Below are 27,940 nucleotides of genomic sequence, written 5' to 3' on the forward strand. Positions count from 1 at the left end.
AAAAGCTTTTTTTAGAAGCAGAACTGCAGATTTTTCAGCACAAAGGGAAGCCATTCAACAGGTTGAATATGTACTACTTCTATGCAAGAGCAGTCCAGCCATGTCAGGGCCCCTCCAACCCTTTCCCCACAGCCTTGTATTCCCTTGTGTATGCTACTCCTCCTTGCAGTACAATCCAGATCAGAACAAGTCACCATGGGAAAATGTTTTTTTCTGCACATCAGTTTTGGTCCTGCCAATCACTTCCTTCCTCTGATCCCAATTCTTGTCCCCACAGACATTGGGAGATCCTCTCTATCTACTCTGTCTATAGTCTTCATGATTTTAAATATCTGATTTCCTCACAACCTTCTCTGTTCCAGGGAGAACCACAACCCCTGCTTTTCTAGTATGCTCATGAAACTAAAGCCCCTGAGCCCTGGAAACATATTGATAAATGTCTCTCACATCTCTTCTAATGTCTTTGCATCCTTCCTATGGAGTACCGCCCAGAATAGAGTAATGTCACATTATTCCAATTGTGACTAAGCCAGTGTTTAATAAATGTTCATCATTAGCCTCCTAGTTCTCGTACATAATTCTGCTTAACTCTTTTCAATCTACATTGCACCCTTTCAACAAACTATTCACATAGATCCCCAGATGGTTCTGCTCTTTTACCCATTTTAGAACTGAATCCTGTACTTTATATTGACTCTTCAAATTCTGCCTCCCAAAATGTGACACCTCACATCTCTCAGCCGTGTATTTCATCTGTCATCTATCAGCCTGTCTGAACATTTATGAAGGCAGCTACAAATTCCTCACTGTTCAATGCAGCGTATGTTTTATGTCATCTGCAAATTTGTGAATCTGTTCAACATATTTATTAAACGTGTAATACAGTGGCACCACCGCCAACCACTGGGGAACTTAACTGTACACTTTCCTCCAGCTTAAAAACTGAACTACAGCTTCTAATGACAGCAAAGTATTTTTCCTTACCCTAGCTTTCGATCACCATGACAAGTCTACTATATGGAACCTTACAAAATGCCTTTTGAAAGTCTATCTCAGGCAGAGTAGAATTCTTTCATCATTCACCTCTATTGCTTTATCAGGTGAATTAGACAACTCTTCTTTCCAAAATCTGATGCTTTCTAAAATAATTAAAAATGGAACTTCCCCATCACTAATTAGTTAACTGGAACCATTAAGCCACACTCAGGTTGGAGGAACAACGCCTTATATTCCATCTGGGTAGCCTCCAACCTGATGGCATGAACATTGACTTCTCAAACTTCCGTTAATGCCCCACCTCCCCTTTGTACCCCATCCATTATTTGTTTATCTTTTATCATTATATATTTGTTTCTCTCTCTCGTTTTTCTCCGTCTGTCCCTCTCACTATACTCCTTGCCCATCCTCTGGGCTTCCCCCCTCCCCCTTTCGTTCTCCCTAGGCCTCCCGTCCCATGATCCTCTCATATTGTCATACGGAGGTGGCTGGGAACGGACCCAAGTGCAAGACCCAGACACTGAAGTACTAGGGACAGGACTAGGATACAGGGCGATGGCAAGGACATGGACAGGAAAACCAGGAACCTAGAACAGGACTGGACAAAAGAGCTAGGAGCCCAGGCTTGGACTCCGAGCCAGAGACTGGACAAGGACCCAGTACCTGGGTCTTGCCTCTGCTCGGACCCCAGAGCTAGGCAAGGACAAGGCTTGGCTGGCAGGCAGGAGTCTTAGAGACTTGAGGCGAGGCTTGGCGGGAGGCAGGAGACTGGAGTCTTCAGGCTTGAGGCTAGAGGATAGAGACCTGAGGCGAGGCTTGGAAGGAGGCAGGAGGCTGGAGTCCTCAGGCTTGAAGGCAGGCTCCTCCTGGGCAGGGCGCGGATCACCACCCGACAGAGGCATGGAACAGGAAGAGACAGAACCAACCCCAGATAACAGCAAGACGGCCTGGTTTACCTGGGCGGAGGCAAGGGACAGGAAGGGAGCTAGGTACAGGGTAGTTCCAGGACAAGACTGCAGGCGAGACGTGGCGAGAGTTACCAGCAAGACAAGGCAATACGAGAACGTCAGGCGAGGGGAGAGTTACCAGCAAGACAAGGCGGGGCTTCAGGCGAGGAAACAGAGGGCAGAGGAAGGGATACAAGGAGTAGGGACAAGAATAATCCAGCAGCCACACCCTGGTCTCTGAAGGTATTTATGCAGCCAGCCCCACCAGACATCAGCTGCCTTAGTTAATGTTTACCAGGAACAGAAACAGGGTAGACGGGAAAACCTGGAGCAAGGGTCGATGGACCGGACTGTGAACCGGAATATGGACTTCACGGACCGGACCATGACACATATCCTTTTTGCCAATCATCTTTCCAGCTCTCAGCTCCATCCCTTCCCCCTCCTGTCTTCTCCTATCATTTCGGATCTCCCCCTCCCCCTCCCACTTTCAAATTTCTTACTATCTCTTCTTTCAGTTAGTCCTGATGAAGGGTCCCGGCCCGAAATGTCGAATGTACCTCTTCCTATAGATACTGCCTGGCCCACTGCGCTCACAAGCGATTTTTATGTGTGTTCCTTGAAATTCCAGCATCTGCAGATTTCCTCGTATTTGAAGTCTCCCTTATTAGGCTTTCCCAAACTCCTTTAAAATTTTGACATTACTCTTTAATGTCATCAACTTCAGTCAAAATTGTCCCGAAATCTTCTGATTTCTTCACAATAGCACCTTATTATTGCAGCCAATGAAAGGGCAGAGAGACTGGACAGAGGGGCTGGAGAACATAGACCAGCGGAGGAAAATTTCATAAACTCTATTTTATTTCTTTATTTTCCTGCAAATTCCTGCAAGAAAATGAATCTCAACATGGCATATGGTGACATACATACTTTGATAATAAATTTACTCTGAACTTTAAAGTGCCTCCTTAACTGCTCACTGTACCTACACATAACTTTCCAGGTCTCTTGGAACAAAAACACTTATTAACCTTTCATTTGAACCCCCTTTCTTCCCGGGCATCTTAGGAATCAGTTCGTTAGCCCTTGCTGGCAGTCTCCCAACTCAGCATGAGAAACCCACCATTCTCCAGGCTGGACACTCCAGTTCCACCAAATCTTAGAGATTGGGATGTCTCTCCCACCCAAGCCCCGGTTTGTGTGACTGCTGTGTGATTTGCTGCCCTGTTACAGCTTGTCGACGGGAAATAACATCGCAGACTGCATACAATTAAAGAAAGTATAGTTATAAATATTAACTTAACTAAAGAGTTGGTAAGAAAAAGAAAGAAAAAACAAAAAGGGTCCATTGTAATTAATCAGTCAAATGTGCACAGGCTGGAGCTCAAATCTTCCAAAATTCATATTCACTGATCCTCAGTAGACTCCCGCACATTGCTCCATCGAATCACGGTCCCCACCAGATCGAATCCTACGACCAGCTCTCTCCAGCACCTTCTCTCTTCATCTCCCGCCGAACAAAGACAAAGGCTTGCAACGGTATCAGGCGCAAAAAAAACCCGCTCACCCAGCCTTCTCTCCTGATTGGATGGCCCACATTCCTAAGCACCTGTTATCTCTAACAATAACCCAAACACTGCTTCTACAGAAAGACATGACACACCCTACAACCTTAGCAGTAAAACCTCTACCAAGGTATTACACATTATTTTTAAAATGCACCACGGTTATTCCTACCTCACATTCTCCCATGGTGCATCCCACCTGCTACATCCTCACCCATTCACTTAATTCATCCGCATCCCCCTGAGGCTTCACCATATCCTCCTCACAACCCATGCTTCTACCCATATTCGTAGCATCACCAACAAAGTACATCTCACCCTTCATCCCCTCATTCAAACCACCCAATACAGAATGTGAACAGCTGGGGCTCCAGTACTGATCCTTCCAGCCACTTCCTCCCAACTTTTATTCTTGCATTCTACTTTCTGTTCCTTAACTAATCCTCAATCCTCTCCTGTATGCTGCCTCAATACCACACACTCTGATTTTGTTGTAACCATGCCTTATGAAGCACTTTATGAAAGACACTCTTTTACATCCAAAGACATCGCCACATCAACTAGTTCACCACTGGAGACCCTGTTGCCTCTAGGTTCGGAACCACCCTGAACTACTTCCTCTCCATTTGCAGAGAGCTGTTCAAATTATATGGATATCATTCATCTAGAAGCACAGTGGACATGATCTTCACTGTGGGGCAACCCCAAGAAAAACACAGGAAGCAAATATTGGGTGCTGTACCTGACCTTTACCAATCTTACTTCCATGTGGGATCCCAGTGGATTTATTCAGGAAGATTTGTCATTTGTTAAACATTCATACAAGGTACTAGTGGAACAGTGGTAAGAACTCCTGATGCTTATCCTATCAAGGACCGGTTGTGATTTTGACCAAGTGGCCGAGTATACCCTTCAATGTCTCTCTGTCACTACAGGCAACATTTTTACTCAGTTTGCTTTGATGTTGATGTGTGGTGGAAAGGTGTGGATTGAATTTTGGAGTTGAAAGTAGACTGGATGACAGAGCTCAGCTCGCATCAAGTAGGAGGCACAGCAGACTGGTCCTGGGCATTGATGGGATGGTGTCACTCAGAATGAGGGACCACACATTTTTATGGGTCACTGAAGAGACAAGAATCATTCCAGAGGCTGTTGGCCTTGTCTGAAGAGATGGCTGGTCAGACAAGCTTTGGAGGCACCAAAGAATCTGCAGCTGGTGGACATTGGAGACCATTACACTAAGTCTTCAGACTGAGTGAGAGAGCCATAGGAAACTGTAGATCAATGGATCCTGCCCAACCACACAAGACAGTGAGAGTAGGTCCAGCCCTGGTGAGAGCACCATGAGCACAGATGGCTCTCCTCACGTGGGAGGCTGTGGTAACCAAGCTACAGTCAGTAATGTGCTGGAACCACCGCAGGTGTAATATGTTATCAGTCCTTCTGACACAAAACTTGGGCTGTATGGCATTACAGAATAACAGCCATGTCATTGCAAGAGTTCATAAATAAGCGGGGGGGATCCAAAAGGCTCAGCATGAGATTAAGCAGAGAGCTAATACCAATAGTGTCTGCCATGGAGAAGATGTATGCACAAGTTCCAGGGAGACAATTGTTTACAGAACTACTACACAGATCAAATCAACAGCAAACTGAGATGGATGCTTTAACCATTACAATGCAGCGATAGTTCCAAAACTACCAAGATCTTATACAAGATGCCACAGCAAATCTTACCAATGTCACCCCAATACTATAGAGCTGAGTGTGACAAGAAGGATTGAAAACAGTCTTGGTAGAATTGAAAGCCCTGCAGACTACCCAGAAAGGAGGGCTCACTGATGAGTTTGTGATATTAGAAGGAAAAGTCATGTAGCTGGAGCTCATGTATGGATGCCAGATGGTGTGAGTAGAAGCAATCAAATTACAGACATCTGTCACTGAGTTTCTGGTATCCAGTAATGTACCAAATGTGGTATACAACTTTAACTATATCCTTAAATCATTTTGGTGACCTAGCATTCACTTGTTGAACCATTGGTGAAGATGCCCCAACATTGCTGGAGTAAGATTACATTTTCTCCAGAAGCATGTTCCTGCACTACCTCATATTCCATGGCGCCCTTCATATCCAGAAGTCTGTGTTTCAAATCAACTCCATGATTAAGCCTCTGTAACCTGCAGTGAAGAAATCCAAAGGTTTACCATCCTGTGAGTGAAGAAACTTCTCCTCAGTTCCATCTTAAACAAAGGATTCCTCATTCTCAGACTGTGAGCCCTGGCTTTAGGCTCCTTAGCCAGAGGAACATTGCTCCACAATAAGTTCAACTTTTTCTCAGGAAAGACCAAACTGGTACACAATAGTCCAGGCATGCTTCCACTGAGGCCTATTGCAAGGAGACAAGTAAATTACGTCCCTCATATGGGCCAAAAAACTAAGCTCTATACAATGTGCAAAAGAAAAAAAATACGAGCCAAATTGAAAGCTGAAGATTATGCAGAAATACAAAACTACAAAAAGAGCATGATCCATGCTGGAAATATAAACCACAAATCTGGGTGTTTTCCATTGAAATACTTTACTACAGTATAGCAATAAATTAACTAAAAATGAAAAGGAACAGAATCAGAACTCTAATAAGTACTCAAGCCAAGCCAGCACTGACATACAAAAACACTACAATAAATTGAAGGAACGACATTTTCTGATATCCGCAAATAACCACTCTAATATTCAAATGAAATGACCCTGACAGGTACCTGCTTTTAATTCACTTCCATTCATACTTAGCAAAATTGTTTAGACAATAATTTAAAATATGAAATTACACATGAAATTAAAGTTATGCAAATGAGTTTTTTTAAAAAGAGAACTACAAAATATTCATGTATGCTGCAGCAGACCTTCAACATATATTGAAAACAACAAATTTCATCATGTGAACTGAAAATGCTGGAAACACTCAGCAGCTGAGTAGAGGAAAAAGAGTTCATTTTTCAAGTCTTTGTCACAATGAAACATTTTGGGCCTGAAACATTAACTCTGTTTTTCTTTAGAGACGGTCTGCTGAGTGTTCCTAATTTCTCTTTTATAACCTTAGATTTCCAACATCTGCAGTACCCAAACCACACCCTGATCTTTTCTCAGTTAAGCCTCTGTGTAATGCTCAGTAGTGCTGCACAGACACAGGCCTTTTGGCCCCTCACATCCATGCCAACCATTTTCCTCATTTACACCAATCCCATTTGTCCACACTAGGGCCACATCCTTCTGCACCTTTCCTATACAACTGCCTGTCTCTGTTTTTTTTTGAAGTAGTGATTACATCTGACTACAAGATCTCCTCTGGAAACAGCAGATTCCAGTCGTCAACCATTTTGTGTAAACAAAATTCTTCTCGAATGTCTTTTAAAACTCTTTCTTCTCAATTTAAAAATATACCCCTTGTGTTTTAATACTCCTACTATTGGAAAATGACTCTGACTTTCTTCCTCGCAAACACGAGGAATTCTGCAGATGCTGGAAATTCAAGCAAGACACATCAAAGTTGCTGGTGAACGCAGCAGGCCAGGCAGCATTTCTAGGAAGAGGTACAGTCGACATTTCAGGCCGAGACCCTTTGTCAGGACTAACTGAAGAAAGAGCTAGTAAGAGATTTAAAAGTGGGGGGGGGGGGAGATCCAAAATGATAGGAGAAGGCAGGAGGGGGAGGGATGGAGCCAAGAGTTGGACAGGTGATTGGCAAAAGGAATATGAGAGGATCATGGGACAGGAGGCCCAGGGAGAAGGAAAAGGGGGAGGGGGGGAAAGCCCAGAGGATGAGCAAGGGGTATAGTGACTCCATGGGTCCGAGCTATGCCTGCCTTTTTGTTGGCTTTGTGAAACAATCTATGTTCCGTGCCTATTCTGGTATCTGTCCCCCACTTTTACTTCGCTACATCGACGACTGCATTGGCGCTGCTTCCTGCACGCATGCAGAACTCGTTGACTTTATTAACTTTGCCTCCAACTTTTACCCTGCCCTCAAGTTTACCTGGTCCATTTCCGACACCTCCCTCCCCTTTCTAGATCTTTCTGTCTCTATCTCTGGAGAAAGCTTATCTACTGATGTCTACTATAAACCTACTGACTCTCACAGCTATCTGGACTATTCCTCTTTTCACCCTGTCTCTTGCAAAAATGCCATCCCCTTCTCGCAATTCCTCCATCTCCGCCGTATCTGCGCTCAGGATGAGGCTTTTCATTCCAGGACGAGGGAGATGTCCGCCTTTTTTTTTTTAAAGAAAGGGGCTTCCCTTCCTCCACCATCAACTCTGCCCTCAAACGCATCTCCCCCATTTCACGCACATCTGCTCTCACTCCATCCTCCCGCCACCCCTCCAGGAATAGGGTTCCCCTGGTCCTCACCTAGCACCCCACCAACCTCCGGGCCCAACATATTATTCTCCGTAACTTCTGCCACCTCCAACGGGATCCCACCACTAAGCACATCTTTCCCTCCCCACCTCTCTCTGCTTTCCGCAAGGATCGTTCCCTATGCGACTCCCTTGCCCATTCGTCCCCCCGCATCCCTCCCCACTGATCTCCCTCCTGGCACTTATACTTGTAAGTGGAACAAGTGCTACACATGGCCTTACACTTCCTCCCTTACCACCATTCAGGGCCCCAGACAGTCCTTCCAGGTGAGGCGACACTTCACCTGTGAGACGGCTGGGGTGATATACTGCGTCCGGTGCTCCCGATGTGGCCTTCTATATATTGGCGAGGCCCGACGCAGACTGGGAGATCGTTTTGCTGAACACCTACGCTCTGTCCGCCAGAGAAAGCAGGATTTCCCAGTGGCCACACATTTTAATTCCACATTCCATTCCCATTCTGACATGTCTATCCACGGCCTCCTCTACTGTAAAGATGAAGCCACACTCAGGTTGGAGGAACAACACCTTATATTCCGTCTGGGTAGCCTCCAACCTGATGGCATGAACATTGACTTCTCAATCTTCCGCTAATGCCCCATCTCCCCCTCGTACCCCATCCGTTATTTATTTATTTATTTACACACATTCTTTTTCTCTCTCTCCTTTTTCTCCCTCTGTCCCTCTCACTATACCCCTTGCCCATCCTCTGGGTTTCCCCCCTCCCCCTTTTCCTTCTCCCTGGGCCTCCTGTCCCATGATCCTCTCATATCCCTTTTGCCAATCACCTGTCCAGCTCTTGGCTCCATCCCTCCCCCTCCTGTCTTCTCCTATCATTTTGGATCTCCCCCTCCCCCTCCAACTTTCAAATCCCTTACTAGCTCTTCTTTCAGTTAGTCCTGACGAAGGGTCTCGGCCCGAAACGTCAACTGTACCTCTTCCTAGAGATGCTGCCTGGCCTGCTGCGTTCACCAGCAACTTTGATGTGTGTTGCCTGACTTTCTTCCTTATCTGTGCCTCTTAGAATTTTATGTACTTCTATCAGGTCAGCCCTGAGCCTCCTCTGCTCCAGGGAAAACAAGCCCAGTCTATCCAATCATTCCGCATAACAAAAGTCCTCCAGTCCAGGCAACATTACGGCAAATCTCACGCTCTTCAGTGCATTCATATCCTTCTCATAGTATGCCAACCAGAACTGTGCACAAGTGTGATCTAACCACTATTTGCAACATAACATTCCAACTCTTATATTCTCAGCCTCAATCTACGAAGGCAAACATGCCACGGATGTTCTTCACCACCCTGTCCACTTGCACAACCACTTTCAAGGAAAGGTAGATTAGAAACTCAAGGTCACTCTTATCATCAACAATTCTTGTTGATGCCCTACCACTTAGTGCATATGCCTAATGTCTACGTGACTTCCCAAACTGCAACTCCTCATACTTATTAGAATAAAAATCCACCTACCAACAATCTGTCCAACTTTCCATCTGATCTATATCCTACCACGGCTTTAGACAAACGTCCACATTGGATCATGTGCAGTTTAACATTCTCGTCCAGCCTACTCTGCAAAACTTAGTCAAATGACTTCCTCGTAACTTTGTCAAGTGCACACAGAGAAAATCTACCACCCTGACTTCATCGATCTTTTTAGTCATCTCAAAAAGAAAAATTAATGTCAGATTTCCCCTGCACATAACTATGCTGACTTTCCTTGACCAGCCCCTGCATTTCCAAATGTACATATACACTATCCCTTAGGATTTTCTCAAAAGTTGAAGTATCGTTATACCAAGTACTATCTTAAGTTGAAAGTCATGCAAGGAAATGAGAAATCTGACAAACACACAACCCCCTCTCATCACAGCTGCAACTAGAGAACTTATTTTCTGTGTCCCTCAAGTTAGTCACTGAGCTGCACTTTCTTAAGCAAAAATATCCCAAATTAGCACCAATGATAGATAGATAGATAGGTAGACATACTTTATTGATCCCAAGGGAAATTGGGTTTCGTTACAGCTGCACCAACCAAGAACAGAGTACAAACATAGCAATACAAAACCACAATCAAATTATAATATGTAAACCATGCCCGATGAAAATAAGTCCAGGACCAGCCCATTGGCCCAGGATGTCCAACCCTCCAAGGGAGAAGCTGCAAAGTTTGTTGGCCACAGGCAGGAATGACTTCCCATGACGCTCAGTGCTGCATCCCGGTGGAATGAGTCTCTGGCTGAATGTACTCCTGTGCCCAACGGTGAAAATGGTTTTACACACCGACGTCGGGTTGGCAGAGGGAGGGTTGTACACAACAACCACAATTGCATGTGAGATTTCCCTTGGCAAATAATATGGCCGGAGTCCAACAGCAAAAAGTTCAATATCTGGGCTACAATGTTGTGTTATCAGACACACCTTATCAGAAGTACAAAGTTCTCACATCAAGATCAAAAGCCAAAAAAAACACTTTTAAAATTTTTATTTTATAGACAATAGACGCAGGGGTAGGCCATTCGGCCCTTCGAGCCAGCACCATCATTCACTGTGATCATGGCTGATCATCCACAATCAGTATCCTGTTCCTGCCTTATCCCAATAACCTTTGATTCCACTGTCTTTAAGAGCTCTATCCATCTCTTTTTTGAAAGCATCCAGAGACTTGGCCTCCACTGCCTTCTGGGGCAGAGCATTCCACATATCCACCACTCTCTGGGTGAAAAAGTTTTTCCTCAACTCCGTTCTAAATAGCCTACCCCTTATTCTTAATCTGTGGCCTCTGGTTCTGGACTCAACCATCAGCGGGAACATGCTTCCTGCATCCAACATGTCCAATCCCTTAAAACAGTAATGTGTCCAAATATTTATTGCACTTAAGTTAAAATGTGACTAAAGTTTGGGCAAGAAATCCTTCTCTTTAAAAGAGAACCTAGGGGCATATGGAAGATAACAAAGTAAAGAGACCAGCATTAAAGCCATGGTTTTGTATTAGAATACTCATACAGTACCTATGAAGTTACTGAAAAGAGAAGGCACACTGATGTAACAGGTCATGTTACCACCTCAAAGCTCCAATGACCCAGGCTGGATCATGTCCATGTGGAGCTTGCACATTCTCCCCGTGACCATGCATTTCCACCTTTGTCCCAGGTGCGTGCCGATTGGTACGTTAAGTGGGCATTGTAACTTACACTATCCCTTGGGATTTTCCCAAAAATCGAGGCATCGCTATGTCAAATACTGTCATGTATAGATGGAGGAGGATCAGGGCAGATGATGGGTCAACTAATAAACAACAACCAGTTTACAGGGAATTAAGAGGTTGATGAGATTACTTAATAAACTGGCACAAACCAGATGGACAAATGGCCACCTTCTATGGCACAAAACATACACTCTGAACAGTAGGTGCAGAAAACAGGTCACAAGAAAGGAAGAGAACACAAAACAGTTTTCAATTTGTGACACATTAGAGCTATGAAAGGCTTGTGGCCAATTAGGGTTGTATAATTTTGAAAACATTCAGTAAGATTATACTTCACCAAAACGACCCTGACGGACAGAATTATTGCCCCTTTGTAATGCTGTTGTCCAATGTTGTATCTCAAGATGTTTGTTGGAAAAAAAACTTGCAGCAGGATGGCCCTCAGACTGGAAAAGTGTTGGTCATGGTTGGTCCATGTTTTAAGGCTTGGATCACTATGACAATCACAGCCTCTGTTATATCCTCTCTGACTTCTTTCACAAACCCATAGCATACGTAAACAATCTGAGTTTGAGCACTGACAGCAGAAGCACAATGGATAGGGTACAGTAGTAAGGAATTTTTCCCCATGGCATTTGGAGGGGCACAGCTGGTACAGACACCACCTCACAGTGCCAGTGACCCAGGTTCAGTCCTGACCTCTGGAGCTGTATGGAGTTTGCACATTCTCCACATAGGTTTCCTCTGGGTGATCCAGTGTCCTCCCTCATCCCAACAACGTGCAGGTAAACTGCCTCTCAGGTGTGTGATGGAATCAGCGGTTCGTAGATGAGAATATAAGGAGAATAAATATGGGATTAATATGGTATTAGTTAAATAGCTGATGACTGACAAACTCAGAGAGCCAAATAGTCTGCTTCTATGCTGTATCTGTGGCAGACATGTCCAAGACCAAAGGGCTTAGGTTTGCGATGAGAAGAGGTTTAGCAGGGATCTGCGGAAGAACTTTGAAGCTGAAGTCTGAAATGCAGAGCCTGAGGTGGTGGCAAAGGGAGGAACTCTCACACATTTAAGAAGCATCTGGGTGAACTCTAGCCTCACCAAATGCTGAATAATGGGATTAGTATAGACAAATACTTGATTTGTGGAATAGACATGATGGGCCAAAGGCCAGTTTCCATGCTGTATGACTTTATAAAGATGGCAGATGGAAAGGAAAATAATTATAATAGTCTTATACAAAACTCTGACTCTACCAGAGTAACACAAATAAAATGCTGGGGCATCACACCAGATCAGACAGCTTCTAAAGAAATGAATAAACAGTCAGCATTTCAGACTGAGAGCCTTCTTCAGGACTGGAAAAGAAGGGGAAATAAGTCAGAATAAGAAGATGTGGGTAAGGGAAAGAGTACAATCTAGAAGGTGATAAATGAAACCAGGTGAGGGGGAAGGTGGAATGAAGTGAGACACTGGGAGATAAAGCGCTGAAGAAGGAGGAATTTGATAGAGGAAGAGAAAGGGAAGGAGGGGCACCAGGGGCAGGTGAAGAGTAAGAGTAAAAGGGAAGGAGTAAAAGAAGAGGGAAGGGGGATTCATTCTGATTCTACCAAAGTTAATTCCGAGTTGGGAACCCCTTTGCAGAAAGTAGATTAAAATTACAGAAGAAAATGCCACCATCTCCGAGTTAAGATGATAAAATATTGTGCATGATATAAGGAAAATTTCTATAACAGTCAAAAGACACAGAGGTAAAATTTAAGTTCTGTTTTAAAATTAAGTTTGATAATCAATAGCAATAACTTATGTTTTCATCTTTCCTTTTACAGAACACCTGAAGAAATTTGAAAGGAAAAAATTATTTTTAAAAGTTACCCTAACTTCATTAATTCTATTAAAAGAATTGCGTGTCACTGGGGTAATTTCAAACACTGGCAATGAAAAAATCATTCAGAAGCAGTTCCTTGCCACACAGTTTGGAATACTTTGCCACAGGAAAAGGTTGAGACAGAAACTAATGGAGAGAATTGATAAAATATTTGAAAATATGGAAAGACATGTAGTTCTGGGGAAGATCTATAGCAACCTTGAAAGAGCACGATAAAGGGTGGATCAATTGCAGAATCTCCTACCGTACATTGTGGTGGGAGAATACTGTAGGAACACTACTACTCCAAAATAAACAAACTCTGAACAAACAGACAATAAATACAAGAGATGGGTTTCACCTTTTAAGTAACAAAATACGCTCACAGAAAATCCTTGACATTATACAGCAATCAAAAATGTTGGGGAAATGCCAGAAACATAATGCATGCTGTTAATTTTCCAGCTCAAGTAAAGACTATAAAAAGTGTATAGAGTATTTAACCTTTTTCCCATCTTCTCGTTGAAATGCAGTGCTCAGGAGTTAATGGTTTACTTTCTAAGTGTTCAAGGTTTTCAATTCAAGCACGGCAAGTGCCTAAACCGGTGACTAGAAGAACCATCTGAATGATTTTTGGCAGAGCTCATTGAGGGAGATATTTTGGCCAGCATACCATGGTACCTCCCTATTCTTCAACAAACCAAAATACCCTCTTTGACAACTGGATCATACCTCAATGTCTAGAAGTAGGTGGGGGGTGGGGGGGCGGGAATCCTCTAAGAGAATTCAGCAAAGATCAAATTAAAACAGGAAGAGAAGATTGAAAAGCAGTGAGTGAAGTTAAGAGGCAGCAAAAACTAAATCAAAAAGGGAAGGCAGTTATAGCACAGAAAAATGTTAAAAATTAAAGGCACTGCAGATTAATTCTCATAGCATTCCAAATAAGGTAAATTAATCAATGGCACAAATAGAGGTGAACATCGGGCAAATAGGATTAGAGTAGATGGGCAAAACTGTCGGCATGGACATGATGGTTTGAAGGGCCCATTTCTGTACAGTATAATTCTGACTTTCAAACACAATATAAAATCCTGTCATATTATGGTCACTCTTTCCCCAAAGGCCCCTTAACAACAATTTATCCTTTTTATTTGCACATAATAAGATCCAAACTGCCTTTTCCCCTAGTTAATCCATCAACGTACTGATCTAGCAAAGCATCTAGTATGCATTTCAGCAATTCATCTTCATCATTACAGTAAATCTGATTTCCCGTCTCAATGCAGGTTAAACTCTCTATAATTTCTATGTTATCCTTGTTACAAGCACCTTTGGCTTTCTGCTTTATGCCAAGGCCAGTACTATTAGCACTTGGTCATCCTGGCACAGCAAAGACTTTGACAAGCTGGAGAGGGTACAGAATAGATTTATATTGTTCAGGAGATGTAGGATAGGAGTAACAGCCAGTTAATAGAAACAGGAGCAAAAACAACCACAAACTGTTAGAGGAAATGCAAGTTAACCAGTACCTATGGAGGAAAAGCAATGGGCAGTGTTTCACGTCAAGACTCCGTGTCAGCAGTAACAGTGTAGACAGAAGATAGCCAGTATACAAAGACAGGAGCTGGTGACACACCCCCACTAACCCAAGGCACATCCCAATTAACCCTGGCCACACCCCCACAAACCCAATGACTTGTGTAAGGAGGGGCAAGATCCAATAAAGGCAAGTGTTGGACCTGGTTAATGAAGGCATGGGCCAGATCAAAGTGGCAGTGTTGCATGACACTGAATCTCAAGTGACGAGAGGTGGAACTGGGTGAAGTGGTAGATGATTGAGAGATAGAGACAAATGGGGATAGGAGTGTTCAGAGAGAGGTGAGTGGGTATTAGATGGAAACATACAAGGAGATTAAAAAGTTGGGCAGTTCAAGCCAAGTAGGGGAAGAAAGACACAACGTAGAGAAAGTGGATTAAATGGGACCATCAGAGAGGGATGATGGACAGATGGAACCAGTTGGGGGAGTGGATGAGTGGGCCAAGGCAGCAGAAACCCAGGTGGATAGATGCAAGGGTGATGTACAGATGGAACCAGGTGAGTGAAGGAGGGAATTAATCTAAATAATGAAAGGGAAATGGAAAAAGTGAGCAGAGGGAGAGAGAACCTGTGTAGACTGGTGGGAGTAAAAAAGAAACATGCTTATTTATTTATTGAGATATTACATGGAGCAGGCCCTTTCAGGCCTTCGAACCACACCACCCAGAAATCTTGCAATTTAATTCCAGCCTAATTATAGGACAATTTACATAACCAATTAACCTACCAACCAATACAGTTTTGGACTGTGGAAGGAAACCACAGCACCCAGAGTAAACCCACATAGTCATGGGGACAACATACAAATTCCTTACAGGCAGTATGGGAATTGAACCTGGGTCACTGGTACTGTGAAGTGTTGTGCTAATCACTACGCTACCGTACCATCCCGAAATGAATCCGGATGAAACACCAGCTCTAAGCCTTTGAATTACTTCATCACACATCACTAGACTCCCAGACACTATCCATTGCACCACAGAGCTCGTAGTCATGGGAAATATGAAAATGCAATGTTGACACAATTGGGCTGAAGGCTGCACAACAGGGTATGAGGTATTCTTATTCTAGTTTGCATTTGGAGGACAGCAATAATAATCATCAAAACTGAATTTGATTTCTTATTGTTATCTTTGCATTTAATAAGTATAAGTGCATTAGAGACAAAGACAAAGAAACTCTAGAAAACTAGCTTGTCATGCTGGATAAAGATCTTTTCCATCCACAGCTCCAGACTCCGTGTGGCTCAGTCACAACTGCACCAAGCACTAAATGAAAGGAAGCTTATAAAGTTGTTAGTAGGAGCAGTAGTCTGGGAGAATAAGTGCATTTCAGAGCCCAGCCAAAGGCCAGCTAAGAAACTGATAAAGGCAAGAAACAATGTGATAGAAGACTACTAAGGAAAATAAAAGCTAGACTATAAAAGCTTTTTACAAGTAAATAGAAACATAGAAAACCTACAGCAGAATACAGGCCCACAAAGTTGTGCCGAACATGTCCCTACCTTAGATATTACTAGGTTTACCTATAGCCCTCTATTTTTCCAAGTTCCATGTACCTATCCAAAAGTCTCTTAAAAGACCCTATCGTATCCGCCTCCACCACTGTTGCTGACAGCCCATTCCATGCACTCACCACTCTCTGAGTAAAAAACTTACCCCTGACATCACCTCTTTACCAACTCCCCAGTACCTTAAACCTGTGTCCTCTTGTGGCAACCATTTCAGCCCTGGGAAAAAGCCTCTGACTATCCACACGATCAATGCCTCTCATCATCTTATACACCTCTATCAGGTCACCTCTCATCCTCCTTCGCTCCAAGGAGAAAAGGCCGAGTTCACTCAACCTATTCTCACAAGGCATGCTCCCCAATCCAGGCAACATCCTTGTAAATCTCCTCTGCACCCTTTCTATGGTTTCCACATCCTTCCTGTAGTGAGGCGACCAGAACTGAGCACAGTACTCCAAGTGGGGTCTGACCAGGGTCCTATATAGCTGTAACAAGTACAAAGCTGTAAATAAAAAGGAAAAGATCAAATGAAGGTCACCTAGAGTCACTTATATGTAGAAACAAGGAAATGGCTCAGGAACTAAATTATTTGACGCCTGTTTTCTCAGACAATGAACACTTAATGACACTTATATGACAGAACTAAAGATCTAGTGAAGGTGAGTTGCAGGAAATAACTATTTATTACAAAATGTTGCTAGACACCTTGGTAAGCTTGAAAGTTACATCAAGGACCTCAGAATATAGTATCAGGTACTACTACTACATTGACTCAGGCCTAGGGGGCCGGCGTCAGGCATATCAGGTATATCACTGGCATATGTCATGAAATTTGTTGTTTTGCAGCAGCAGTATGTTGCAAAACATAATAATAAAAACCATAAATCATAATAAGTTTATCTTAAGGTAAGAAAGTGAAACTAAATAAGTAGTGCAAAAAGAGAGGGAAGAATACTGAGGTAGTGTTCATGGGTTCAATGTCCATTCAGAAATCTGATGACAGAGGGAAAGAAGCTGCTCCTGAAACGTAGGGTGTGTATCTTCAGGCTCCTGTACCACCTCCTTGAAAGTAACAGTGAGAAGAGGGCATGTCCTAGGTGATGGGGGTCCTTAATGATGGATGCCGTCATTTTTGAGGCATCACCTTTTGAAGTTGTCCTCGATGCCAGAGAGGCTAGAGCTCATGATAGAGCTGGCTGAGGTTGTAACTTCCTGCAGCTTTTTCCAATCCTGTGAAGTGACCCCTCTATACCAGACAGTGATATAACCAGTTAGAATGCTCTCCACAGTACATGGAAATTTGCCAGTGTCTTTGGTGACATATCAAGCCTCCTCAAGCTACTAATGAAATAAAGCCGCTGTTATGCTTTCTTTGTAACTGCATCAATATGTTGGGTCCAGGTTAGATCCTCAGAAATACTGACACTCAGAAACTGGAAACTACTCAGCCTTTCCACCTCTAATCCCTCAATGAGGACTAACGTCTGCTCCCTTGACTTCCACTTCCTGAAGTCCACAATCAATTCCTTGGTCTGATTGATGTTGAGTGCAAGGTTGTTGCTACAATACCACTCAACCAGCTGATCTACTTCACTCCTGTATGCCTCCTCATTATCATCTGAAATTATGCCAATAATAGTTGTGTCATCAACAAATTGACACATAGCATTTGAGCTGTGCCCAGCCACACAATCATTGGTGTACAGAGAGTAGAGCAATGGAGTAAGTACACATTCTCGCTGTATGTCAATGTCGATGGTCAGCAAGGAGATGTTATTTCCGATCCACATTGACTATGGTCTCCTGATAAGGACATCAAGGATCCAGTTGTGGAGGGAGGTCTAGAGGCCCAGAGGCCCAAGTTTTGGAGCTTTTTGATTAGAATTGAGGAGTATGATTGTGTTGAACACTAAGACGTAATCAATAAATAACAGCTGGATGTAGGTATTACTATTGTCCACGTCATCCAGGGCCGAGTGGAGAGCCAGTGAGATTGCATCTGCTGTAGACGTATTGTGGTGATAGGCAAATTGTAGTGGGTCCAGGTCCTTGCTTAGGCAGGGGTTAATTCTAGCCACACTGAACTCTCAAAGCACTTCATCACAATAGATGTGAGTGCAACTGTGTGATAGTCATTGAAGCAGCTCACCCTGCTCGTCTTGCGCACTGATATGATTGTTTGCCCTTTTGAAGCCAACGGGAACCTCCAACTGCAGCAGTGAGAGATTGAAGATGTTCTTGAACACTCCTGACAGTTGGTTGGCACAGGTTTTCAGAGCCCTACCAGGTACACTATCAGGGCCTGACACCTTGCGCGGGTTCACCCCCTTGAAAGATGTTCTGACATCGGCCTCCAAGACAGAGATGGATAGGGATTCGCACAAAAGTGTAGTTTTATTCTTTCTTTCAAAGCATGCATAAAAGGCTCATCTGGGCGTGAAGCATCACAGCCATTCATGATGTTAGCTTTCGCTTTATAAGAAGTAATAGCCTGCAAACCTTGCCAGAGCTGTTGTGCATATGATTCCAGCTCTAACCTCAATCAAATTGTTTTTCCATCCTTAAAATAGCCTTCCATAGTTCATACCTGGACTTTCTGTACAGTTCCAGATCACCGATCGTGAATGCTACAGACCTAGCCCTCAGCAGACTACGGGTCTCCTGGTTCATCCACGGCTTTTGGTTTGGGTATGTCTGAATTTTCTCTATTTCTGCATAAATATGACCTAAAATGTGATCAGATCTTCATGCAAGTCTTAAAACTAGATAAAGAGAACCCAATTAAATAAATAACACAAATACATTATACTTGTTCATTTGTTTATCGAGAAAAATTATCCAATATTACATGTACTTGTTAAAAAAAGAATATAAACCTTTACTTTCATCAACTGGTGTGACCCCCTTGTACAGCAATAATTTCAACCATTTCCGGTACATCAGCTTGGAGGAATTTTAGGCCATTCCTCCTTACAAAACTGCTTCAACTCTGGGATGTTGGTGGGCTTCCTTGCATGAACTGTTTGCTTCTGGTCCTTCCCACAACATTTCTACAGGATTAAGGTCAGGACTTTGACTCAACTATTCCAAAACACGACTTTTCTTCTTTTTAAACCATTCTGTTGTTGATTTACTCTTGTCTTTCAGATCATTGTCTTGTTGCATTATCCAACTTCTATTAAACTTCAGGTGATGACTGCTATCCTGACATTCCCCTGTAAAATGTCTTGATACAATTTTGAATTCATTGTTCCCTCAACGCTTGCAAATTGTCCAGGCCCTGAGGCAGCAAAGCAGCCCCAAACCAAGATGCTCCTTCCACCATGCTTCACAGTTGGGATGAGGTTTTGCTGTTGGTATGCAGTGCCCTTTTTCCTTCAAACATAGCGTTGGCAGAAATGCACATTAAGTTCAACTTTTGCCTCATCTGTCCACAGAACATTGTCCCAGAAGTGTTGTAGAACATCTAGGTGGTTTTTTGCAAACTTGAGATGTGCAGCAATGCTTTTTTTTGGAGAGCAGTGGTTTTCTCCATGGTGTCCTTCAATGAACACCATTCATGTTCAGTGTTTTTTGTAGAGTGGATACATGAACAGAGAATTTAGCAAGGTCCCGAGATTTCTGCAGATCTTTTGCTGTTACCCTTGGGTTCTTTTTCACCTCCTTCAACATCGCACATTGTGCTCTTGGTGTGATCTTTGCAGGATGCCCACTCCTTGGGAGTGTAGCAATAGTTCTGAGTTTCTTCCATTTGTAGACAATTTCTCTTACTGTGGACTGATGAACACTCAGGTCTTTAGAAATGTTTTTGTAGCTTTTTCTAGCTTCATGCGTCTCTACAATTTTTCTTCCTCGGTCCTCTGAAAGTTGTTTTGATCAAGGCTTGGTGCACATAAACAGATCTTTCTTCAGAAGAGCAGGCTCTGTCAGTAATCTGACTTTGTGTGTCTTTTGTAATAGGGCAGGGCACCTCTACAACCCACACCTCCAATCTTATCTCATGATTCCAAGTAGCTTTTGTAGGAGACATTACCCCAGAGGTTCACATACTTTTTCCAACAAATACATGTAATATTTGATCATTTTTCTCGATAAGTAAATGAACAAGTATAATGTTTTTGTGTTATTTATTTAATTGGGTTCTCTTTATCCAGTTTTAGGATTTACATGAAGATCTGTTCACATTTTAGGTCATACTTAGGCAGAAACAGAGACAATTCTACAGCGTTGACAAACTTTCTAACGCCACTCTATGTTCTTGATGGTTCATACTCATCCACGCAGGTCTTGATGAAGTTAGCGGCACATGTGACATATTCATTCAAACTTGAAGATGAATCCCTGAATATTGTCCAGACCACTGACTCAGAACAATCCTGTAAGCATTCCTCCGCTTCCCTTGACCTTCCTTCTTGATTCTCACCACTGGTGCTGCTGTCTTTAGTCTCTGCCTGTACGCTGGGAGTAGAAGTACCACCAGGTGATCAGACTTTCCGAAGTGTCGGTGTGGAATAGCATGGTAAGCATTCTTGGTGGTGGTGTAACTGTGGTCACGCGTGTTGGCTCCTCTGGTTCCACAGGTGATATATTGGTGGTAGTTGCTCAGAGACTTCTTCAAGCTGGTCTGGTTGACATCACCCACACTGATTGGGAAGGCATTAGGGTGCTCTGTTTTGTGCCTGCGGATTACGTTGTTCAGCTCCTCCAGAGCCGTCCTGACGTTGGCCCAAGGTGGAATGTACACCACTACCAGGATGATGGCAGAAAGCTCCCTCAGCAGATAAAATAGACGACATTTGACTGTTAGAAGTTCCACATCGAGTGAGTAGGACTGAGACAGAACTGCCTCATCTGTGCACCACGATAAGCTTAATCATAAAGCATACTTCACCTCCTCTGCCTTTAAAAGACTGAGCTGTCCTGTCTTTGTGGAGAATGATGAAGCCATCGAGCTGCAGTGCTGTGTCTGAAATGGTGGGGGATAGCCATGTTTCCATGAAGCAAAGTGCACAGCAGCCCCTGATGTCCCTCGAGTACAGTAATCTTGCTCTGAGGCCTTCAACTTTATTTTCCAGAGACGGTACATTCACCTGCTGCAGAGTCAAGAGTGGAAGTCTAAGGACTCTGCATTTCAATCATACCTGTAGCCCAGCGTGGCGCCTCCACTTCCATTTTCTTAAAGAGGGACGGCACTCGCAACCTGAGTCTGCCGACCAAGGTTAGTTGACTTTGAGTATCGATATTTTTTTTTTTAAACATCTTAAAACAATATTGCTTGGGGACTTCCGGTAGCGCTCATGGAGTGAAGTCGCGTTCTTGACTCGCTCCATTACCTCTGAGTTTTTTTTCTCTATGGTCAGCTATACTTTAATTAACCATTAAGGCATCAACTCTTACAATACTTTGAATTAAACTGAATTCTCCGACAACTGGATGAAACTTAGATCTGCTATGTCTAAGAACGGGAAAAACGGCAAGGATGGTAAACCTCCGGTTAAACCGAAAGGTACGGATCTCCCCCCGACTGAATCACCGGTGACTTTGAAAGCTATATCGGAGTTAATTCAGAGGGAAATTTCAACCTCTGTTAGGGAGATGATTCGTACGGAAATTGCAGACTCTGTTAAAGACCTGATTCATACGGAAATCTTAACTAATCTCCAGAAAATTGCCGATTCAATTGATAAGATGCAAACATGTATTGCGGAACATCAGTCGGCTATATCTGATCTTCAAAAATTCGCGCAACAAAGTGAGCTTAAGATGGGGAAAATCGAAGAAACAATTAATGTAATGAAGAAGAAACTTGACTTTCTGACTTTTAAAAACTCTGACTTGGAATCTAGAATGCGATGGCAGAATTTACGAATGATTGGGGTGCGGGAAGCTGTAGAATCTAACAACCCCATGAAGTATTTTTCTCAACTTTTAAAAGATGCATTCCCTACTGTATTTCCTGACCAACCACCGCTACTGGATCGTGTTCACAGAATCCCATCATACTCGTCTAGGTCAGATAGACCTAGGCATGTTATCTTACGTTTTCATTACTTTCAAGACAAGGAGAGACTGTTTCGATTTGCTCGATCTAAAGGTTTCATCGATTTTTCGGATCTTAGGTTCCGATTCGTGGAAGATTTCAGTAAACCAATCTGGGACCAACGGGTTCGCTACAGATCTGTGATGTCGGAATTCTATAAGATGGATTTAAGACCAGCGTTGCTGTACCCTGCACGTCTAAGGATTCGTATGTCAGATGGAGTCCTTCGTTTTTTTGATTCTCCATCGGATGCCCAGAGTTATCTGGATCAACTTTCATCTTCAACATCTTAATTGCTATTTTTTTTTAATTATCTCCGTTGATCGGAGGCTGTGAATTGGTTGGTTTTAACTTTTTCGTGCCCTATTTGGGCAGAAAAGTTTATTTTTGATTTCTTAATATGGTTGCTAAACTTTCTTTTTAACTGCGTCATTTCTTTCTTTTCCCAGGGGATTCTGGGTGGTTACTTCCTTTTTGTCATCTTACGTATTTCCTGTGTGGCCTTAAATTTTGTAGTTTTTTTTTTAAATTTTATTCTGTTTTGCTTTTTATAACCACTTTATGTCAATAATCTTATTTTTTCTTGTTGCTGTGTTTATTCATGGGTTTGGGGTTTATTGTGGTTTTTTTTAATATATATTTTCTGGCTTTTGTTCTGTTGTCTGTGTATTTTAATTGAGCTACCTTTTTTTTACTTTTTTACTGTTTTACAATTAGCTGATCTTTTTCATATTTATACCTTTTTTTTTAGGGAGCGTATACCGGAAGTCATGGGGGTAGTTTTAGCGCTTGCTTCTTTCAGGCGGGTCTGCTTTAGATTTTGCCGTGGGGTCTTGGGGCAGTGGGTGGTGGGAGGGGCTTCACGTTTTAGTTTGTTTCTCTTTGGGCTATATGCATTATTGAAGTACTGGTTGCGTCCTTTTTCCCGGTATCTTTCGTATGTTCTGTCTCCTCTCCGGGTTTGTGGGTCACGCCTATCGTCAATCCTCCTTGTTGTGGGTTGACTTTAGGGTTTATGGAGTCTATTATTAATTTTGTCTCCTGGAATACTAACGGTCTTAATCATCCTATTAAAAGGAAAAAAGTTTTTAAAGTGTTCCGGAAACTTAAAGCACAAATTTTATTTTTACAAGAGACCCATGTACGGAGGGGGGACAGACTACGTTTTTTCAAATTCTGGAAGGGACAACAATTTCATTCGAACTCCAATGCTAAGATTCGAGGCGTCTCTATTTTTATTGATTCCTCAGTTACTTTTATACAACAGGATATTATTTCTGATCCGAATGGTAGATTTTTATTGGTTAGTGGTTTACTATTTAATAAAAAAGTAGTTTTGGTTAATGTTTATGCTTCTAATATGGACTGTCCGGAATTTTATAAATCATTGTTTAATCAGTTTCCGAATTTGAACGAGTTTTCATTGATCTGGTGCGGAGATCTTAATACCTGTTTGTCTCCAGCTTTGGACCGTTCGGCTCCTTTACGGACTTTACCTAATAAATCTGCAAATTTGATTAATTTTTTCCTTTCTGATTCTGGGTCGACGGACATTTGGCGTTTTCTGCATCCTCAGGAAAAAGATTTTTCCTTCTTTTCACATGTTCATCATTCCTATTCAAGAATTGATTTTTTTTTATTGATTCCCGTCTTATTCCTTCAGTGATTAAATGTGATTATGATTCTATAACCATTTCGGATCATGCTCCACTTAAGCTTTCTATTAAAATTATGGCCAATATACCAAATAATAGACAATGGCGTTTTAATTCGCTGTTGCTTCAGGACTCGGACTTTGTTAATTTTATGAATGAACAGATTGAGCTTTTTTTTACAATTAACCACACAGAAGATATTTCGGTTAACACTCTTTGGGACACTTTTAAAGCCTATATTCGGGGTCAGATTATTTCGTATTCTGCTGCTTTGAGGAAGAAACAGAAGCAGGAGGAGATGGCAATTGTGGACAAGATTAAAGAAATTGATAAGAAATATGTTATGGCTCCTTCTGAGGAGTTATACAAACAAAGAACTGAACTTCAAATGGAACACAGTTTACTACTCTCGTCCTCGATTGTAAACCAATTAAAGAAAACAAGAAGTGACTTTTATGTTCACAGTGACAAAATTGGCAAGCTGCTGGCTAATCAATTGAAATCTAATTATGTTAAATCTCAAATCAATCAGATTTATAACCAAAATGATCGATTGATACTGGATCATGTGGGGATTAATCAAACCTTTTGTGATTTTTATTCTTCTTTATATCAATCAGAGTCTCCTCGAGATTCTAAATATATGAATGATTTTTTAGATAAGTTAGACTTCCCTCAGATTTCACAGGATATGTCTTCTTTATTAGATACTTCTATTACAATGGATGAGATTAAGAATGTTATTTTTTCTATGAATCTGGGGAAAGCTCCTGGCCCGGATGGGTTTACCGTTGAATTTTATAAATGTTTCGCTTCTTTATTGATTCCTTGGCTCTGTAGGGTTTTTGAGGCTTCTCTGAAACTTGGTAAACTTCCTGAATCTTTTAATAGAGCATCAATTTCTCTAATATTAAAGAAGGATAAAGACCCTGCTCAATGTGCATCTTATAGACCAATATCTTTATTAAATGTTGATTCTAAAGTTTTTTCTAAGTTATTAGCAAATAGACTAGAAAAAGTACTTCCTTCTATTATTTCGGAAGACCAAACGGGTTTTATTAAAGGTCGTTACTCTTTTTATAATATTCGTACATTGTTAAATATCATTTTTACTCCCTCACAAAATGTTCCTGAGTGTGTTATTTCTTTAGATGCCGAGAAAGCTTTTGATAGAGTAGAATGGCCTTATTTATTTAAGGTGCTTGAAATGTTTAATTTTAGCTTGAAATTTATATCCTGGATTAAACTGTTATATCATTCCCCTGTAGCCTCGGTTCGTACTAACTCTTTAAACTCACCTTTTTTTCCTCTCTTTCGTGGTACTCGACAAGGCTGTCCTCTTAGTCCCCTATTATTTGATATTGCATTAGAACCTCTTGCAATTGCTATTCGAGAATCTTCAAATATTACTGGGATAACTCGGGGATTAAAGTCCCATAAATTATCACTCTATGCTGATGATTTACTTTTATATATTTCTAATCCTGAGAAATCCATTCCTGCTGTTTTAGAGTTATTAGCACAATTTGGTTTTTTCTCAGGTTATAAATTAAATCTTAGTAAGAGTGAACTTTTTCCGATTAATAAACATCTTGCCTTATATTATAAATTTCCATTTAAATTGATTAATAATTATTTTTCATATCTTGGGATTAAAATTACTTGTAAATACAAAGATTTATTTAAGACTAACTTTTTACCATTAATAGACCATATTACTCAACTTTCATCTAAATGGTTTCCCTTATACTTAACTTTGATTGGTCGTATTAATGCAGTTAAGATGTTTTTTTTGCCAAAATTTTTATATGTGTTTCAGGCATTACCAATTTTCGTTCCAAAATCTTTCTTTGATAAAGTTGACTCTAAAATTTCTTCATTTATTTGGCAGAATAAGAATCCGAGACTGGGTAAAATACATTTACAGAAAGCTAAGAGAGATGGAGGTTTAGCATTACCTAACTTTAGATTCTATTATTGGGCTATTAATATTCGACATATGAAATTTTGGTTACTTGACCAGGACATACTATCTATTCCTAAATGGGTAGCATTGGAATTACAATCTGTTCAGGGTTATACACTTGGCTCTATTTTAGGCTCCTCTCTCCCTTTTGATTCGAAACGCCTTAAGCAGGTCTCTAACCCGATAGTTAAATATGCTTTGCGCATTTGGTTTCAATTCAGAAAATTTTTTGATCTTAATCAATTCGGGTTAGCGATTCCTATTTTAGGTAACATATTTTTTCCTCCCTCTTTTACGGATCGCGCTTTTCAAACTTGGAAGACTAAGGGTATTTTACGGTTTTTGGATTTATTTTTAGATGGTTCCCTTATGTCTTTTGAACAATTATCTAATAAATATAACTTATCAAGAATACATTTTTTTAGATATTTACAAGTTAGAAATTTCCTAAGTACTATACTTTCTTCCTTTCCAATGCTTCCTCCTACATATATTTTAGATTCGATAATTAACCTCAATCCATGTCAGAAAGGTGCATCGGCTATGATTTATAATATTATTATGAAACTTAGGAAAGCTCCATTTGATAAGATTAGGGTAGATTGGGAACAGGAATTGGGGCTTACCATTTCTGTGGAAGATTGGGGGCAGATTTTACAATTAGTTAATACTTCCTCTATTTGTGCTAAACATTCCCTAATTCAATTTAAAGTGGTTCATAGAGCACATATGTCCAAAGATAAGTTAGCGCGTTTTTACTCGCATATTAATCCTTTCTGTGATAGATGTTCGGGGCAGATAGCCTCTTTAACTCATATGTTTTGGTCTTGCCCTACTTTGGAAACTTTTTGGAGAGATATTTTTAATATTATTTCTAAGGTATTAAATATAGATATCTCTCCTCACCCTATTACTGCTATCTTTGGACTACCTAAAATTTCTAGTAATCTTTCCCCTTCAGCCCGTAGAATGATTGCATTTCTTACTTTAATGGCGAAAAGATGTATTTTACAACATTGGAAAGAGCTTAATGCTCCAACTACCTTTTTTTGGTTTTCTCAGACGATTTTATGTTTGAATTTGGAGAAAATTAGAAGTAACCTTTATGATTCTTCATTTAAATTTGAACAGATTTGGGGACCTTTTATTCGACATTTTCATTTAATGTAATATTTACCCTTCTTGTTTTTTTTTCACTGTTTTTAATGGAGGTCGGGATTGAGGACGTGATTTTAAGTTTAACTCTGTTTGGTTTCAAGTTAGCCCATTGCTTTGCCTTGCTTTTAGTTAGTTGCACGGTGGGTTTTTTTTTGGGGTTTTTTTTTCTTTTTTTCCATTTATATAAAATTTAGTATACTATTATGTTATCTTGGTTTCTTATGTTTAAATTACATTGTTTGTAGTATTTTTTTTTGGTATTGATACCTTTTGGAATTTTATTATACTTTAACATTGTATTAATGTTTATATGGCTTACCTTTTTTGTATACTTACTCAATAAAAAGATTTAAAAAGAAAAAAGAAAACAATATTGCTTACTGAAGTACTCATGGCTGTGACTGTGGATTTCAGCTGTAGTCGTCATAAATGAGAATATTTGATGATTCCCACTGGAGCTGCATGCAAGCAGTCGCCACTTAATGGCGCCATCTTACTGGAAGTACGCAATGACCTAAATCCTAGAGGTTTATAGGAACACAGACAAAATGCTGGAGGTCAGACAGCATCCATGGAAATGACTAACAGTCAACATTTTGGACCAAGACCCTTCATCAGGACTGGAAAGGAAGGGGGAGGACACCAGAATAAGAAGGTGGGGGGAGAGGGAGTTGGACAAACTGGAAGGTGATAAGTGAAGCCAGATGGGTGAGGGTTTCAAGAGGAAGTAAAGGCTGGGAGGTAAAAGGTCAGAAAGATAAAGGGCTGAAGAAAGAATCTGATAGGTCAGGAGAGTGGACCATGAGAGAAAGGGACACCACGGAGAGGTTATAGGCAGATGAGAAGAGAGGTGGTAAAAGGAGAGCAAGTGGGGATTTGAAGGGGGGGAGAGGGAAAAACTACTGGAAGTTTGGAGAAATTGATGTTCATGCCATCAGGTTGAAGGCTACCCAGACAGAATATAAGGTGTTGCTCCTCCAACCTAAGAGTGGCCTCATCATGGCTACAGGACGCC

At 41.5% G+C, this 27,940-nt stretch overlaps 1 protein-coding gene across 4 annotated transcripts in view; it reads right to left on the bottom strand.

The window, feature by feature from the left end:
• LOC134340815 (CMP-N-acetylneuraminate-beta-galactosamide-alpha-2,3-sialyltransferase 4-like) overlaps window positions 1–27,940 on the bottom strand; it is a 157,437-nt gene that overhangs the window by 86,061 nt on the left and 43,436 nt on the right. The window lies entirely within an intron of this gene.

This window comes from Mobula hypostoma, chromosome X2, assembly GCF_963921235.1.
Source record: "Mobula hypostoma chromosome X2, sMobHyp1.1, whole genome shotgun sequence".
NCBI lineage: Eukaryota > Metazoa > Chordata > Chondrichthyes > Myliobatiformes > Myliobatidae > Mobula > Mobula hypostoma.